Genomic DNA, 18,267 nt, shown 5'->3' on the forward strand with positions numbered 1-18,267 from the left:
ACTGGCTGACAGGTGCTAATCACACGGCTGATAGGCGATGATCAAGGGGCTGACAGGTGCTGTTCAACTGGCTGACAGGTGCTAATGAAGCGGCTGACAGGTGCTGATCAATTGGCTGACAGGTGCTGATCAAGTAGCTGACAGGTGCTAATCAAGTGGCTAATAGGCCCTGATCAAGCTGCTGACAGGTGATTTTCAGGCGGCTGACTGGTGCTTATCGCGCGCGGCTGCATTGGCGCTTCTCAATCGGCTGAGTGGGCAGTGGTCAAGCAGCTGACAGGCACTAATCAAGCGGCTGACAGGTGCTGATAAAGTCGTTGACAGGTGCTGATCAAGCGACTGATAGTCGCTGACAAAGTGGCTGACAGTACTTCTCAAGTGTCTGTCAGGCGCACCTCGCACGGCTGAGTAGGCGCTGATCGGGGGGCTGAGTAGACACAGATCAAGCGGCTGAGGCGATGATCGTGCGGCTGAGTAAATGATGATGGCGTGGCTGATTAGGTGCTGGTCCAGTGGCTGCCAGGTACTTCTCAAGCGGCTGACAGGCACTGATCAAGTGGATGACCAGGAGCTGAATGACCAGCAGAGCAGGAAATGATCAAGCGGCTGACTGGTGCTGATCAACTGCCTGACAGGTTCTGACCAAGCGGCTGAGTAGGTGCTGATCGTGAAGCTGATAAGGCAATGATCAAGAGGCTGATAGTCGTTGATCAAGTGGCTGTCAGGCACAGATCGCATGGCTTAGTAGGCTCTGGTCATGGGGCTGAGTAGGCACAGATCAAGAGGCTGAGGCGATGATCGCGCAGCTGAGTAAATGATCATCGTGTGGCTGATTAGGTGCTGATCAAGAGGCTGACAGGTACTTGTCAAGCGGCTGACAAGCACTGATCAGGCGGCTGTGTAGGCACTGACTGCGGGGCTCAGTAGGCACAGATCAACTGGCTGAAAGATGCTATTCGCGCGGCTGAGTCAGTGCTTTTCAATCGGCTGAGTGGAAAGTGGTCAAGCGCTGATCAAGCTGCTGACAGGTGCTTAACAAGCGGCTGACAATTGCTGATCAACTGGCTGACAGGTGCTAATCAAGCGGCTGATAGGTGCACATCAAGCTGCTGAGAGGTGCTGATCAAGTGGCTGACAGGTACTTGTCAAGCGGCTGACAAGCACTGATCGGGCAGCTGTGTAGGCACTGACTGTGGGGCTCAGTAGGCACAGATCAACTGGCTGAAAGATGATATTCACGCGGTTGAGTCTGCTTTTCAATCGGCTGAGTGGAAAGTGGTCAAGCGCTGATCAAGCTGCTGACAGGTGCATAACAAGCGGCTGACAATTGCTGATCAAGTGGCTGACAGGGGCTAATCAAGCAGCTGATAGGTGCTGATAAAGCTGCTGACAGGTGCTGATCAAGCGGTTGACAGGTTCTGATACAGCGGCTAACACTTGCTGATAATGTGGCTGACAGTTAATGATCAAGCTGCTTCTAGGGGCTGCCCTAGCGCCTGACAGTTGCTGATAAAGTGGCTGACAGGTGCAAATGAAGTGGCTGACAGGTGCTGATCAACTGGCTGACAGGTACTGATCAAGTTGCTGAGAGATGCTTCTCAAGTGGCTGGCAGGTGCTTATCGCGTGGATGCGTATGCGTTTACCAATCAGCTGAGTGGGCACTGGTCAAGGGGCTGATAGGCACTGATCTAGTGGTGGACCAGGCGCTGAATGACCATCAGAGCAGGAAATGATCAAGCCGCTGACAGGCGCTTATCAGCCCGCTGAGGGTCACTGATCCTGTGGCGGAGTAGGCTCTGATTACGCAGCTAAGCGGGCACTGATCAAGCTGTTGAGAGTTGCTGATATATTGGCTGACAGGTGCTGATCAAGTGGCTGACAGGTCCTGATCAAGCTGCTGACATGCGTTTATCAAGCGGCTGACAGGTGCTGATCAAGTGGCTGACAGGTACTTCTCAAGAGGCTGACAGTCACTGATCGGGCGGCTGAGTAGGCGCTGATCATGGGGCTCAGTAGGAGCAGATCAAGTGGCTGAGAGATGCAATTTGCGCGGCTGAATAGGCACTGTTCAACCGGCTGACAGGTGCTGATCAAGCAGCTGACAGACACTGATCTCGCGGCTGATTAAGCACTGATAGCGCAGCTCAGTAAGTGTTGATCAAGCGGTTTACAGGTGCTTGTAAAGCGGCTGACAGGTGCTTATCGCTCGGCTGCGTAGGCGCTTTTCAATATGCTGAGTGGGCAGTGGTCAAGCGGCTGACTGACACTGATCCAGTGGTTGACCAGGCGCTGAATGACCAGCAGAGCAGGAAATGATCAAGCGCCTGACAGGAGAAGATCAACCAGCTGAGCGTCACTGACCGCGTGGCTGAGTAGGCTCTTTTCATGCAGCAAAGTGGGTGCTGATCTAGCGGTTGACAGGTGATGATCAATAGACTGACAGGTGTTAATCAAGCAGCTGATATGCACTGATCAACCTGCTGACAGGTGCTGATCAACCGGATGACAGGTGCTGATCAACTGGCTGACAGGTGCTAATGAAGCAACTCTCAGGTGCTGATCAACTGGCTGACAGGTGCTAATCAAGTGCCTGATAGGCCCTGATCAATCTGCTGACAGGTGATAATCAACTGGCTGACAGGTGCTGATCAAGCAGCTGATACTCGCTGCTCAAGCTGCTGACACGTGCTGATCATCTGGCTGACAGGTGCTAATCAAGCGGCTGATAGGCGATGATCAAGGTGCTGACAGGTGCTGATCAACTGGCTGACAGGTGCTAAACAAGCAGCTGATAGGTGCTAATGGCGCAGCTGAGAATGCAATGATCAAGCAGCTGACAGGCACTGATCAATCGGTAGGCAGGTGCTGATCAACTGGCTGACAAGTGCTAATCAAGTAGCTGATAGGCGATAATCAAGCTGCTGACAGGTTCTGATCAAGAGGCTGACAGGTGCTGATCAACTGGCTGACAGGTGCTAATCACACGGCTGATAGGCGATGATCAAGGGGCTGACAGGTGCTGTTCAACTGGCTGACAGGTGCTAATGAAGCGGCTGACAGGTGCTGATCAATTGGCTGACAGGTGCTGATCAACTAGCTGACAGGTGCTAATCAAGTGGCTAATAGGCCCTGATCAAGCTGCTGACAGGTGATTTTCAGGCGGCTGACTGGTGCTTATCGCGCGGCTGCATTGGCACTTTTCAATCGGCTGAGTGGGCAGTGGTCAAGCAGCTGACAGGCACTAATCAAGCGGGTGACAGGTGATGATAAAGTCGTTGACAGGTGCTGATCAAGCGACTGATAGTCGCTGATAAAGTGGCTGACAGTACTTCTCAAGTGTCTGTCAGGCGCACCTCGCACAGCTGAGTAGGCGCTGATCGCGGGGCTGAGTAGACATAGATCAAGCGGCTGAGGCGATGATCGTGCGGCTGAGTAAATGATGATCGCGTGGCTGATTAGGTGCTGGTCCAGTGGCTGCCAGGTACTTCTCAAGCGGCTGACAGTCAATGATCAAGTGGATGACCAGGAGCTGAATGACCAGCAGAGCAGGAAATGATCAAACGGCTGACTGGTGCTGATCAACTGCCTGACAGGTTCTGACCAAGCGGCTGAGTAGGTGCTGATCGTGAAGCTGATAAGGCGATGATCAAGCGGCTGATAGTCATTGATCAAGTGGCTGTCAGGCACAGATCGCATGGCTGAGTAGGCGCTGGTCATGGGGCTGAGTAGGCACAGATCTAGAGGCTGAGGCGATGATCGCGCGGCTGAGTAGGCACTCTTCAACCTGCTGACAGGTGCTGATCAAGCGGATGAACGACTCTGATAAAGAGGCTGACAGACTATGATCACGCGGCTGTGTAGGGGCTGATACGAGGCTCAGTAGGCATTGATCGCACAGCTGAGAAGGAACTGATCAAGCGCTGACAGGCATTGATGAAGCGGCTGGCAGGCGCTGTTTAAGCGGCTTACAGGTGCTGATCAAGCAGCTGACAGGTGCTGATCAACTGGCTGACAGGTGCTAATTCAGGGGCTGACAGTTGCTGATCAACTGGCTGAGTGTTGCTAATGAAGCCGCTGACAGGTGTTGATCAACATGCTGACAGGTGCTAATCAAGAAGCTGATAGGTGCTGATAAATCTGCTGACAGGTGCTGATCAAGCGGCTGACAGGTGCTGATCAAGCGGCTGATTAGGCGCTGATCATGCAGCTGATTAGTCGATGATAAAGTGGCTAACAGGCGCTGATCAAGCGGCTGACAGGTGCTGTTAAAGTGGTTGACAGGAGCTGATCAAGCAGCTGATAGTCGTTGATCAAGCGGCTGTCTGGAGCAGATCGCATGGCTGAGTAGGCACAGATCAAGAGGCTGAGGCGATGATCGTGGGGCTGAGTAAATGATCACCGCGTGGCTGATTAGGTGCTGATCAAGAGACTGACACGCTTTTATCAAGTTGCTGACAGGTGCTGATCAACCTGCTGACAGGTGCTTAACAAGCGGCTGACAATTGCTGGTCAACTGGCTGACAGGGGCTAATCAAGAGGCTGATAGGCGCTCATCAAGCAGCTGACAGGTGCTGATCAAGCGGCTGATAGGCGCTGATCAAGGGGCTGACAGGTGCTGATCAACTGGCTGATAGGTACTCTTCAAGTGGCTGAAAGCCCTGATCAAGCGGCTGAGAGGCACTTAGGGCGCGGCTGCGTAGGCGCTTTTCAATCAGCTGAGTGGGCTCTGGTCAAGTGGCTGACAGGCACTGATGAAGTGGTTGACCAGGCACTGAATGACCAGAAGAGCAGGAAATGATCAAGTCGCTGACAGGCGCTCATCAGCCGGCTGAGGGTCACGCATCACGTGGCTGAGTAAGATCTGATCACGCAGCAAAGTGGTCGCTGATCAAGCAGTTGACAGGTGCTGATATAGTGGCTGAAAGCTGCTTAAAAGTGGATGACAGGTCCTGATCAAGCGCTTGAGTAGGCGCTGATCGCGCAGCTGATTAGGCGATGATCAAGCGGCTGACAGTACTTCTCAATCGGCTTTCAGGTACATATCGCACAGCTGAGTAGGCACTGATCGAGGGGCTGAGTAGGCACAGATCATGCGGCTGAGGCGATGATCACATGGCTCAGTAAATATTGATAGCAAAGCTAATTAGGTGTTGATCAAGTGGTGTATAGGTGACTGTCAAGCGTCTGACAGTCTCTGATCAAGCGGCTGACAGACTATGATCACGCTGCTGTGTAGGGGCTGATTCACGGCTGAGTAGGCATTGATCGTACAGCTGAGAAGGCACTGATCAAGCGGCTGGCAGGCGCTGTTTAAGCGGCTTACAGGTGCTGATCATGCAGCTGACAGGTGCTGATCAACTGGCTGACAGTTGCTAATTAAGCGGCTGACAGCCGCTGATCAACTGGCTGACAGTTGCTAAAGAAGAGGCTGAAGGGTGTGGATCAACATGCTGACAGGTGCTAATCAAGCAGCTGATAGGTGCTGATAAATCTGCTGAAAGGTGCTGATCAAGCGGCTGAAAAGTGCTGATCAAGTTGCTGACAGGTGCTGATCAAGCTGTTGAAAGGTGCTGATCAAGCCCCTGACATGTGCTGATTCAGTGGCTTACAGGTGATGATTAACTGGCTGATAGTTGCTGATCAAGCCGCTAACAGGTGCTGATCAACTGGCTCAGAAGTGTTAATTAAGCAGCTGATAGGCACTGATCAAGCTGCTGACAGGTGCTGATCCAGTGGCTTACAGGTGGTGATCAACTGGCTAAGAGGTGCTGATCAACTGGCTGACAGGTACTTCTCAAGCGGCTGAAAGGCACTGATCGGGCAGCTGAGTAGGTGCTGGATGCAGGGCTCAGTAGGTGCAGATCAACTGGCTGAGAGATGCAATTCGCGTGGCTGAGTAAGCACACTTAAACCTGCTGACAGGTGCTGATCAAGTGGATGACCGACTCTGATAAAGACTCTGACAGACTATGATCACGCGGCTGTGGAGGGGCTGATTCGCAGCTGAGTAGGCGCTGATCGAGCAGCTAAGAAGGCAATGATCAAGCAGCTGACAGGCACTGATAAAGCAGCAGGCAGGCGCTGTTTAAGCGGCTTACAGGTGCTGATCAAGCAGCTGACAGGTGCTGATCAACTGGCTGACAGGTGCTAATCCAGCGGCTGACAGTTGCTAATGAAGCAGCTGACAGGTGTTGATCAACATGCTGACAGGTGCTAATCAAGCAGCTGATAGGTGCTGATAAAGCTGCTGACAGGTGCTGATCAAGCGGGTGACAGGTGCCGATCAACTGGCTGACAGGTTCTTATCAAGTGGCTGAGTAGGCGCTGATCGTGCAGCTGATAAGGCGATGATCAAGCATCTAACAGGCACTGATCCAGTGGCTTACAGGTGCTGATCAACTGGCTGAGAGATGCTGATCAACTGGCTGACAGATGCTAATCAAGTAGCTGATAGGCGCTGATCAAGCTGCTGACAGGTGCTGATCAACTGACTGACAGGTGCTAATGAAGCGACTCTCAGGTGCTGATCAACTGACTGACAGGTGCTAATCAAGTGGCTGATAGGCCCTGATCAATCTGCTGACAGGTGCTGATCAAGTGGCTGACAGGTGCTGATCAAGCAGCTGATACTCGCTGCTCAAGCTGCTGACAGGTGCTGATCATCTCGCTGACAGGTGCTAATCAAGCGGCTGATAGGCGATGATCAAGGTGCTGACAGGTGCTGATCAACTGGCTGACAGGTGCTAAACAAGTACCTGATAGGCGATGTTCAAGCTGCTGACAGGTTCTGATCAAGAGGCTGACAGGTGCTAATCACAGGGCTGATAGGCGATGATCAAGGTGCTGACAGGTGCTGTTCAACTGGCTGACAGGTGCTAATGAAGTGGCTGACAGGTGCTGATCAACTAGCTGACAGGTGCTAATCAAGTGGCTAATAGGCCCTGATCAAGCTGCTGACAGGTGATTTTCAGGCGGCTGACTGGTGCTTATCGCGTGGCTGCATTGGTGCTTATCAATCGGCTGAATGGTCAGTGGTCAAGCAGCTGACAGGCTCTAATCAAGCGGCTGACAGGTGCTGATAAAGTCGTTGACAGGTGCTGATCAAGTGACTGATAGTCGCTGATAAAGTGGCTGACAGTACTTTCAAGTGTCTGTCAGGCGCACCTCACACGGCTGAGTAGGCACTGATTGCGGGACTGAGTAGACACAGATCAAGCGGCTGAGGCAATGATCGTGCGGCTGAGTAAATGATGATCGTGTGGCTGATTAGGTGCTGTTCAAGTGGCTGAAAGGTACTTCTCAAGCGGCTGACAGGCACTGATCAAGTGGATGACCAGGCGCTGAATGGCCAGCAGAGCAGGAAATGATCAAGCGGCTGACTGGTGTTGATCAACTGCCTGACAGGTTCTGATCAAGCGGCTGAGTAGGCGCTGATCGTGCAGCTGATAAGGCGATGATCAAGCGGCTAACAGGCCCTGATCCAGTGGCTAACAGGTGCTGATCAACTGGCTGAGAGGTGCTGATCAACTGGCTGACACGTGCTAATCAAGCAGCTGATAGGCGCTGATCAAGCTGCTGACAGGTGCTGATCAACTGGCTGACTGGAACTGATCAAGCGGCTGAGTAGGCGCTGATCATGCAGCTGATTAGGTGATGATAAAGTGGCTAACAGGCGCTGATCAAGCGGCTGACAGGTGATGATAAAGTGGTTGACAGGTGATGATCAAGCGGCTGATAGTCGTTGACCAAGTGGCTGTCAGGCACAGATCGCATGGCTGAGTAGGCGCTGGGCAAGTGGCTGAAAGGTACTTCTCAAGCGGCTGACAGGCACTGATCAAGTGGATGACCAGGCGCTGAATGACCAGCAGAGCAGGAAATGATCAAGCGGCTGACTGGTGTTGATCAACTGCCTGACAGGTTCTGATCAAGCGGCTGAGTAGGCGCTGATCGTGCAGCTGATAAGGCGATGATCAAGTGGCTAACAGGACGCTGATCAAGCGGCTGACAGGTGATGATAAAGTGGTTGACAGGTGATGATCAAGCGGCTGATAGTCGTTGATCAAGTGGCTGTCAGGCAAAGATCACATGGCTGAGTAGGCGCTGGTCATGGGGCTGAGTAGGCACAGATCAAGAGGCTGAGGCGATGATCGCGCGGCTGAGTAAATGATCATCGTGTGGCTGATTAGCTGCTGATCAAGAGGCTGACAGGTACTTGTCAAGCGGCTGACAAGCACTGATCGGGCGGCTGTGTAGGCACTGACTGCGGGGCTCAGTAGGCACAGATCAACTGGCTGAAAGATGCTTTTCGCGCGGCTGAGTCGGTGCTTTGCAATCGGCTGAGTGGAAAGTGGTCAAGCGCTGATCAAGCTGCTGACAGGTGCTTAACAAGCGGCTGACAATTGCTGATCAACAGGCTTACTGGGGCTAATCAAGCCACTGATAGGGGCTGATCAAGTGGCTGACAGGTGCTGGTCAACTGACTGAGAGTTGCTAATCAAGCGGCTGATAGGTGCTCATCAAGCTGCTGACAGGTGCTGATCAAGTGGCTGACAGGTACTTGTCAAGCGGCGGACAAGCACTGATCGGGCGGCTGTGTAGGCACGGACTGCGGGGTTCAGTAGGCACAGATCAACTGGTTGAAAGATGCTATTCGCGTGACTGAGTCGGTGCTTTTCAATTGGCTGAGTGGAAAGTGGTCAAGCGCTCATCAAGCGGCTGACAGTTGCTGATCAAGCGGCTGATAGGCGCTGATCAAGGGGCTGACAGGTGCTGATCAAGCTGCTGACAGGTGCTGATTAAGCGGCTGACAGGTGCTAATCAACTGGCGGACAGCTGCTAATCAAGTGGCCAATAGGTGCTGATCAAGCGGCTAACAGGTGCTGATCAACTGGGTGAGAATTGTTAATTAAGCACCTGATAGGCACTGATCAAGCTGCTGAAAGGTGCTGATCAAGGGGCTGACAGGTGCTGATCAACTGGCTGATAGGTACTATTCAAGTGGCTGATAGGCCCTGATCAATCTTCTGAAAGGTGCTTGTCAAGCGGCTGAGAGGCACTTAATGCGCGGCTGCGTAGGCGTTTTTCAATCAGCTGAGTGGGCAGTGGTCAAGTGGCTGACAGGCACTGATGAAGTGGTTGACCAGGCGCTGAATGACCAGCAGAGCAGGAAATGATCAAGCGGCTGATAGGTGCTGATAAACCTGCTGACAGGTGCTGATCAAGCGGCTGACAGGTGCTGGTCGACTGGCTGACAGGTGCTAATCAAGCAGCTGATAGGCGCTCATCAAGTGGCTGACAGGTGCTGATCAAGCGGCTGAGTATGCGCTGATCGTGCAGCTGATAAGGCGATGATCAAGCGGCTAACAGGCGATGATCCAGTGGCTTACAGGTGCTGATCAACTGTATGAGGGTCACTGATCACGTGGCTGAGAAAGATCTGACCACGCAGCAAAGTGGTCGCTGATCAAGCAGTTGACAGGTGCTGTTATAGTGGCCGAAAGGTGCTGATAAAGTGGCTGACAGGTACTGATCAAGCGGTTGAGTAGGCGCTGATCGCGCAGCTGATTAGGCCATGATAAAGTGGCTGACAGGCGCTGAAAAAGCGGTTGACAGGAGCTGATAAGTCGTAGACAGATGTTGATCTAGCGGCTGATAATCGCTGATCAAGCGGCTGACAGGTACTTGTCAAGCGGCTGACAAGCACTGATCAGGCGGCTGTGTAGGCACTGACTGCAGGGCTCAGTAGGCACAGATCAACTGGCTGAAAGATGCTTTTCACGCGGCTGAGTCAGTGCTTTTCAATCGGCTGAGTGGAAAGTGGTCAAGAGCTGATCAAGCTGCTGACAGGTGCTTAACAAGCGGCTGACAATTACTGATCAACTGGCTGACAGGGGCTAATCAAGCCACTGATAGGCGCTGATCAAGCGGCTGACAGGTGCTGGTCAACTGGCTGACAGGTGCTAATCAAGCGGCTGATAGGTGCACATCAAGCTGCTGACAGGTGCTGATCAAGTGGCTGACAGTTACTTGTGAAGCGGCTGACAAGCACTGATCGGGCGGCTGTGTAGGCAGTGACTGCGGGGCTCAGTAGGCACAGATCAACTGGCTGAAAGATGCTATTCACGCGGTTGAGTCTTTGCTTTTCAATCGGCTGAGTGGAAATTGGTCAAGCGCTGATCAAGCTGCCTACAGGTGCATAACAAGCGGCTGACAATCGCTGATCAAGTGGCTGACAGAGGCTAATCAAGCAGCTGATAGGTGCTGATAAAGCTGCTGACAGGTGCTGATCAAGCGGTTGACAGGTTCTGATACAGCGGCTAACAGGTGCTGATAATGTGGCTGACAGTTAATGATCAAGCTGCTTATAGGGGATGCCGTAGCGCCTGACAGTTGCTGATAAAGTGGCTGAAAGGTGCAATTGAAGTGGCTGACAGGTGCTGATCAACTGGCTGACAGGTACTGATCAAGTGGCTGTTAGGCCCTGATCAAGCTGCTGACAGGTGCCGATCAACTGGCTGAGAAGTGTTAATTAAGCAGCTGATAGGTGCTGATCAAGCTGCTGAAAGTTGCTGATCAAGCGGCTGACAGGTGCTGATCCAGTGGCTTACAGGTGCTGATCAACTGGCTTAGAGGTGCTGATCAACTGGCTGACAGGTAATTCTCAAGCGGCTGACAGGCACGGACCGGGCGGCTGAGTAGGCGTTCATTGCGGGCTCAGTAGGCGCAGATCAACTGGGTGAGAGATGCAATTCGCGCGGCTGAGGAGGCACTCTTCAACCTGCAGACAGTTGCTGATCAAGTGGATGACTGACTCTGATAAAGAGACTGACAGATTATGATCACGTGGCTGTGGAGGGGCTGATTCGCAGCTGAGTAGGCGCTGATTGCGCAGCTGAGAAGGCAATGATCGAGCAGCTGACAGGCACTGATGAAGCGGCTGGCAGGTGCTGTTTAATCGGCTTACAGGTGCTGATCAAGCGGCTGACAGGTGCTGATCAACTGGCTGAAAGGTGCTAATCAAGCGGCTGACAGTTGCTGATCAACTGGCTGACAGTTGCTAATGAAGCGGCTGACAGGTGTTGATCAACATGCTGACAGGTGCTAATCAAGCAGCTGATAGGTGCTGATAAAGCTGCTGACAGGTGCTGATCAAGCGGTGGACAGGTTCTGATACAGCGGCTAACAGGTGCTGATAATGTGGCTGACAGTTAGTGATCAAGCTGCTTCTAGGGGCTGCCCTAGCGCCTGACAGTTGCTGATAAAGTGGCTGACAGGTGCAAATGAAGTGGCTGACAGGTGCTGATCAACTGGCTGACAGGTACTGATCAAGTGGCTGATAGGCCCTGATCAAGTTGCTGACAGATGCTTCTCAAGAGGCTGACAGGCGCTTATCACGTGGATGCGTATGCGTTTATCAATCAGCTGAGTGGGCACTGGTCAAGGGGCTGACAGGCACTGATCTAGTGGTTGTCCAGGCACTGAATGACCATCAGAGCAGGAAATGATCAAGCCGCTGACAGGCGCCGATCAGCCGGCTGAGGGTCACTGATCCTGTGGCTGAGTAGGCTCTGATTACGCAGCTAAGCGGGCACTGATCAAGCTGTTGAGAGTTGCTGATAGATTGGCTGACAGGTGCTGATAAAGTGGCTGACAGGTACTGATCAAGCTACTGACATGCGTTTATCAAGCAGCTGACAGGTGCTGATCAAGTGGCTGACAGGTACTTCTCAAGAGGCTGACAGGCACTGACCGGGCGGCTGAGTAGGCGCTGATCGTGGGGCTCAGTAGGAGCAGATCAACTGGCTGAGAGATGCTATTTGCGCGGCTGAATAGGCACTGTTCAACCGGCTGACAGGTGCTGATCAAGCAGCTGACAGACACTGATCTCGCGGCTGATTAAGCACTGATAGCGCAGCTCAGTAAGTGTTGATCAAGCGGTTTACAGGTGCTTGTAAAGCGGCTGACAGGCGCTTATCGCTCGGCTGCGTAGGCGCTTTTCAATCTGCTGAGTGGGCAGTGGTCAAGCGGCTGACTGACACTGATCCAGTGGTTGACCAGGCGCTGAATGACGAGCAGAGCAGGAAATGATCAAGCGCCTGACAGGAGAAGATCAACCGGCTGAGCGTCACTGACCGCGTGGCTGAGTAGTCTCTGTTCATGCAGCAAAGTGGGTGCTGATCTAGCGTTTGAAAGGTGATGATCAATAGACAGACAGGTGTTAATCGAGCAGCTGATACGCACTGATCAACCTGCTGACAGGTGCTGATCAAGCGGATGACAGGTGCTGATCAACAGGCTGACAGGTGCTAATGAAGCGACTCTCAGGTGCTGATCAACTGGCTGACAGGTGCTAATCAAGTGTCTGATAGGCCCTGATCAATCGGCTGACAGGTGCTGATCAACTGGCTTACAGGTGCTGATCAAGCAGCTGATACACGCTGCTCAAGCTGCTGACAGGTGCTGATCATCTGGCTGACAGGTGCTAAACAAGCGGCTGATAGGCGATGATCAAGGTGCTGACAGGTGCTGATCAACTGGCTTACAGGTGCTGATCAAGCAGCTGATACACGCTGCTCAAGCTGCTGACAGGTGCTGATCATCTGGCTGACAGGTGCTAAACAAGCGGCTGATAGGCGATGATCAAGGTGCTGACAGGTGCTGATCAACTGGCTGACAGGTGCTAAACAAGCAGCTGATAGGTGCTGATTGTGCAGCTGAGAATGCAATGATCAAGCAGCTGACAGGCACTGATCAATCGGTAGGCAGGTGCTGATCAACTGGCTGACAAGTGTTAATCAAGTAGCTGATAGGCGATGATCAAGCTGCTGACAGGTTCTGATCAAGAGGCTGACAGGTGCTAATCACACGGCTGATAGGAGATGATCAAGGTGCTGACAGGTGCTGTTCAACTGGTTGACAGGTGCTGATCATTTGGATGACAGGTGCTGATCAACTAGCTGACAGGTGCTAATCAAGTGGCTAATAGGCCCTGATCAAGCTGCTCACAGGTGATTTTCAGGCGGCTGACTGGTGCTTATCGCGCGGCTGCATTGGCGCTTTTCAATCGGCTGAGTGGGCAGTGGTCAAGCAGCTGACAGGCACTAATCAAACGGCTGACAGGTGCTGATAAAGTCGTTGACAGGTGCCGATTAAGCGACTGATAGTCGCTGATAAAGTGGCTGACAGTACTTCTCAAGTGTCTGTCAGGCGCACATCGCACGGCTGAGTAGGCGCTGATCGCGGGGCTGAGTAGACACAGATCAGGCAGCTGAGGCGATGATCGTGCGGCTGAGTAAATGATGATTGCGTGGCTGATTAGGTGGTGGTCAAGTGGCTGCCAGGTATTTCTCAAGCGGCTGACAGGCACTGATCAAGTGGATGACCAGGCGCTGAATGACCAGCAGAGCAGGAAATGATCAAGCGGCTGACTGGTGCTGATCAACTGCCTGACAGGTTCTGACCAAGCGGCTGAGTAGGTGCTGATCATGAAGCTGATAAGGCGATGATCAAGCGGCTGATAGTCGTTGATCAAGTGGCTGTCAGGCACAGATCGCATGGCTGAGTAGGCGCTGGTCATGGGGCTGAGTAGGCACAGATGAAGAGGCTGAAGCGATGATCGCGCGGCTGAGTAAATGATCATCGTGTGGCTGATTAGGTGCTGATCAAGAGGCTGACAGGTACTTGTCAAGCGGCTGACAAGCACTGATCAGGCGGCTGTGTAGGCACTGACTGCGGGGCTCAGTGGGCACAGATCAATTGGCTGAAAGACGCAATTCGCACGGCTGATTCGGTGCTTTTCAATCGGCTGAGTGGAAAGTGGTCAAGCGCTGATCAAGCTGCTGACAGGTGCTTAACAAGCGGCTGACAATTGCTGATCAACTTGTTGACAGGGGCTAATCAAGCCACTGATAGGCGCTGATCAAGCGGCTGACAGGTGTTGGTCAACTGGTTGAGAGGTGCTAATCAAGCGGCTGATAGGTGCTGATAATGCTGCTGACAGGTGCTGATCAAGCGGCTGACAGGTGCTGATCAAGCAGCTGATACACGCTGCTCAAGCTGCTGACAGGTGCTGATCATCGGGCTGACAGGTGCTAAACAAGCGGCTGATAGGCGATGATCAAGGTGCTGACAGGTGCTGATCAACTGGCTGACAGGTGCTGATCAAGCAGCTGACACTCGCTGCTCAAGCTGCTGACAGGTGCTGATCAACTGGCTGACAGGTGCTAAACAAGCAGCTGATAGGTGCTGATTGTGCAGCTGAGAATGCAATGATCAAGCAGCTGACAGGCACTGATCAATCGGTAGGCAGGTGCTGATCAACTGGCTGACAAGTGTTAATCAAGTAGCTGATAGGCGATGATCAAGCTGCTGACAGGTTCTGATCAAGAGGCTGACAGGTGCTAATCACACGGCTGATAGGAGATGATCAAGGTGCTGACAGGTGCTGTTCAACTGGCTGACAGGTGCTGATCATTTGGCTGACAGGTGCTGATCAACTAGCTGACAGGTGCTAATCAAGTGGCTAATAGTCCCTGATCAAGCTGCTGACAGGTGATTTTCAGGCGGCTGACTGGTGCTTATCGCGCGGCTGCATTGGTGCTTTTCAATCGGCTGAGTGGGCAGTGGTCAAGCAGCTGACAGGCACTAATCAAACGGCTGACAGGTGCTGATAAAGTCGTTGACAGGTGCCGATCAAGCGACTGATAGTCGCTGATAAAGTGGCTGACAGTACTTCTCAAGTGTCTGTCAGGCGCACATCGCACAGCTGAGTAGGCGCTGATCGCGGGGCTGAGTAGACACAGATCAAGCGGCTGAGGTGATGATCGTGCGGCTGAGTAAATGATGATCGCGTGGCTGACTAGGTGCTGGTCAAGTGGCTGCCAGGTACTTCTCAAGCGGCTGACAGGCACTGATCAAGTGGATGACCAGAAGCTGAATGACCAGCAGAGCAGGAAATGATCAAGCGGCTGACTGGTGCTGATCCACTGCCTGACAGGTTCTGATCAAGCGGCTGAGTAGCCGCTGATCGTGCAGCTGATAAGGCGATGATCAAGCGGCTGATAGTCGTTGATCAAGTGGCTGTCAGGCAAAGATCACATGGCTGAGTAGGCGCTGGTCATGGGGCTGAGTAGGCACAGATCAAGAGGCTGAGGCGATGATCGCGCGGCTGAGTAAATGATCATCGTGTGGCTGATTAGGTGCTGATCAAGAGGCTGACAGGTACTTGTCAAGCGGCTGACAAGCACTGATCAGGCGGCTGTGTAGGCACTGACTGCGGGGCTCAGTGGGCACAGATCAACTGGCTGAAAGACGCAATTCGCGCGGCTGAGTCGGTGCTTTTCAATCGGCTGAGTGGAAAGTGGTCAAGCGCTGATCAAGCTGCTGACAGGTGCTTAACAAGCGGCTGACAATTGCTGATCAACTGGCTGACAGGGGCTAATCAAGCCACTGATAGGCGCTGATCAAGCGGCTGAGAGGTATTGGTCAACTGGTTGAGAGCCGCTAATCAAGCGGCTGATAGGTGCTGATAAAGCTGCTGACAGGTGCTGATCAAGCGGCTGACAGGTGCTAATCAACTGGCTGACAGGTTCTGATCAAGCGGCTGAGTAGGGCTGATCCTGCAGCTGATAAGGCTATGATCAAGCGGCTAACTTGCGCTGATCCAGTGGCTTACAGGTTCTGATCAACTGGCTGAGAGTTGCTGATCAACTGGCTGACAGGTGCTAATCAAGCAGCTTATAGGCGCTGATCAAGGTGCTGACAGGTGCTGATCAACTGGGTGACTGGTACTGATCAAGCAGCTGAGTAGGCGCTGATCATGCAGCTGATTATGTGATGATAAAGAGGCTAACAGGCGCTGATCAAGCGACTGACATGTGATGATATAGTGGTTGACAGGTGCTGATCAAGCGGCTGATAGTCGTTGATTAAGTAGCTGTCCAGTGCAGATCGCGTGGCTGAGTAGGTGCTGGTCCTGGGGCTGAGTAGGCACAGATCAAGAGGCTGAGGAGATGAACGCGGGGCTGACTAAATGATAATCGCTTGGCCGATTAGGTGCTGATCAAGAGGCTGACACGCGTTTATCAAGCTGCTGACAGGTGCTGATCAACTGTCTGACAGTTACTAATGAAGCAGCTGACAGGTGTTGATCAACAAGCTGACACGTGCTAATCAAGCATCTGATAGGCGCTGATAAAGCTGCTGATAGGTGCTGATCAAGCTGCTGACAGGTGCTGATTAAGCGGCTGACAGGTGCTAATCAACTGGCTGACAGGTGCTAATCAAGTGGCTGATAGGCGCTGATTATGCAGCTGATTAGGCTATGATTAAGCGGCTAACAGGGGCTGATCAATCGGCTGACAGTTGATGATAAGTGGTTTACAGGTGCTGATCAAGCGTCTGATAGTCGTTGATCAATTGGCTGTCAGACGCAGATCGCATGGCTGAGAGGTCGCTGGTGGTGGGGATGAGTAGGCAGAGATCAAGAGGCTGAGGCGATGATCATGCAGCTGTGTAAATGATCATCACGTGGCTGATTAGGTGCTGATCAAGAGGCTGACACGCGTTTATCAAGCTGCTGACAGGTGCTGATCAAGTGGCCGACAGTACTTCTCAATCGGCTGTCAGGTACATATCGCACAGCTGACTAGTCACTGATCGCGGGGCTGAGTAGGCACAGATCATGCGGCTGAGGCGATGATCGCATGGCTCAGTAAATATTGATAGCGAACCTAATTAGGTGTTGATCAAGTGGTTTATAGGTGCCTGTCAAGCGGCTGACAGGTGCTGATCGCGCCGCTCAATAGGCGCTGATGGAGGGGGTGATTAGGCGCTGATCAAGCGTCTGACAGCCTCTGACCAAGCGGCTGACAGAGTATGATCACGCGGCTGCGTAGGGTCTGATTCACGGCTGAGTAGGCATTGATCGCGCAGCTGAGAAGGCACTGATCAAGCGGCTGGCAGGCGTTGTTTAAGCGGCTTACAGGTGCTGATAAAGCAGCTGACAGGTGCTGATCAACTGGCTCACAGTTGTTAATGAAGCGGCTGACAGGTGCTAATCAACTGGCTGACAGGTGCTAATCAAGCGGCTGATAGGCGCTGATCAAGCGGCTAAATGGTGCTGATCAACTGGCTGAGAAGTGTTAATTAAGCAGCTGATAGGCGCTGATCAAGCTGCTGAAAGGTGCTGATCAAGCGCCTGAGAGGTGCTGATCCAATGGCTAACAGGTGGAGATCAACTGGCTGAGACGTGCTGATCAACTGGCTGACAGGTACTTCTCAAGCGGCTGACAGGCACTGATCGGTTGGCTGAGTAGGCGCTGATTGCGGGGCTCAGTAGGCGCAGATCAACTGGCTGAGAGATGCAATTCGCGCGGCTACGTAGGCACTCTTCAACCTGCTGACAGGTGCTGATCAAGCGGATAACCTACTCTGATAAAGAGGCTGACAGACTATGATCACTCGACTGTGTAGGGGCTGATTCGCGGCTGAGTAGGCGCTGATCCCGCAGCTGAGAAGGCAATGATCAAGCAGCTGACAGGCACTGATGAAGCGGCTGGCAGGCGGTGTTTAAGCGTCTTAGAGTTGATGATCCAGCAGCTGACAGGTGCTGATCAACTGGCTGACAGATGCTAATCCAGCGGCTCACAGTTGCTGATCAACGGGCTGACAGTTGCTAAAAAAGCAGTTGACAGGTGTTGATCAACATGCTGACAGGTGCTAATGAAGCAGCTGATAGGCGCTGATCAAGCTGCTGACAGGTGCTGATCAACTGGCTGACTGGTACTGATCAAGCGGCTGAGTAGGCGCTGATCATGAAGCTGATTAGGCGATGATAAAGTGGCTAACAGGCGCTGATCAAGCGGCTGACAGGTGCTGATAAAGTGGTTGACAGGAGCTGATCAAGCAGCTGATAGTCGTTGATCAAGTGGCTGTCTGGAGCAGATCGCATGGCTGAGTAGGCACAGATCAAGAGGCTGAGGCGATGATCACGCGGCTGCATAAATGATCATCGCATGGCTGATTAGGTGCTGATCAAGAGGCTGACACACGTTTATCAAGCTGCTGAAAGGTCCTGATCAAGCGGCTGACAGGTGCCGATCAACTGGCTGACAGGTACTATTCAAGTGTCTGATAGGCCCTGATCAAGCTTCTGACAGGTGCTTGTCAAGCGGCTGAGAGGCCCTTATCGCACGGCTGCGTAGGCCCTTTTCAATCAGCTGAGTGGGCACTGGTCAAGTGGCTGACAGGCACTGATGAAGTGGTTG

The sequence above is a fragment of the Bubalus kerabau genome, unplaced genomic scaffold (genome assembly GCF_029407905.1).
Source record: "Bubalus kerabau isolate K-KA32 ecotype Philippines breed swamp buffalo unplaced genomic scaffold, PCC_UOA_SB_1v2 scaffold_25, whole genome shotgun sequence".
NCBI lineage: Eukaryota > Metazoa > Chordata > Mammalia > Artiodactyla > Bovidae > Bubalus > Bubalus kerabau.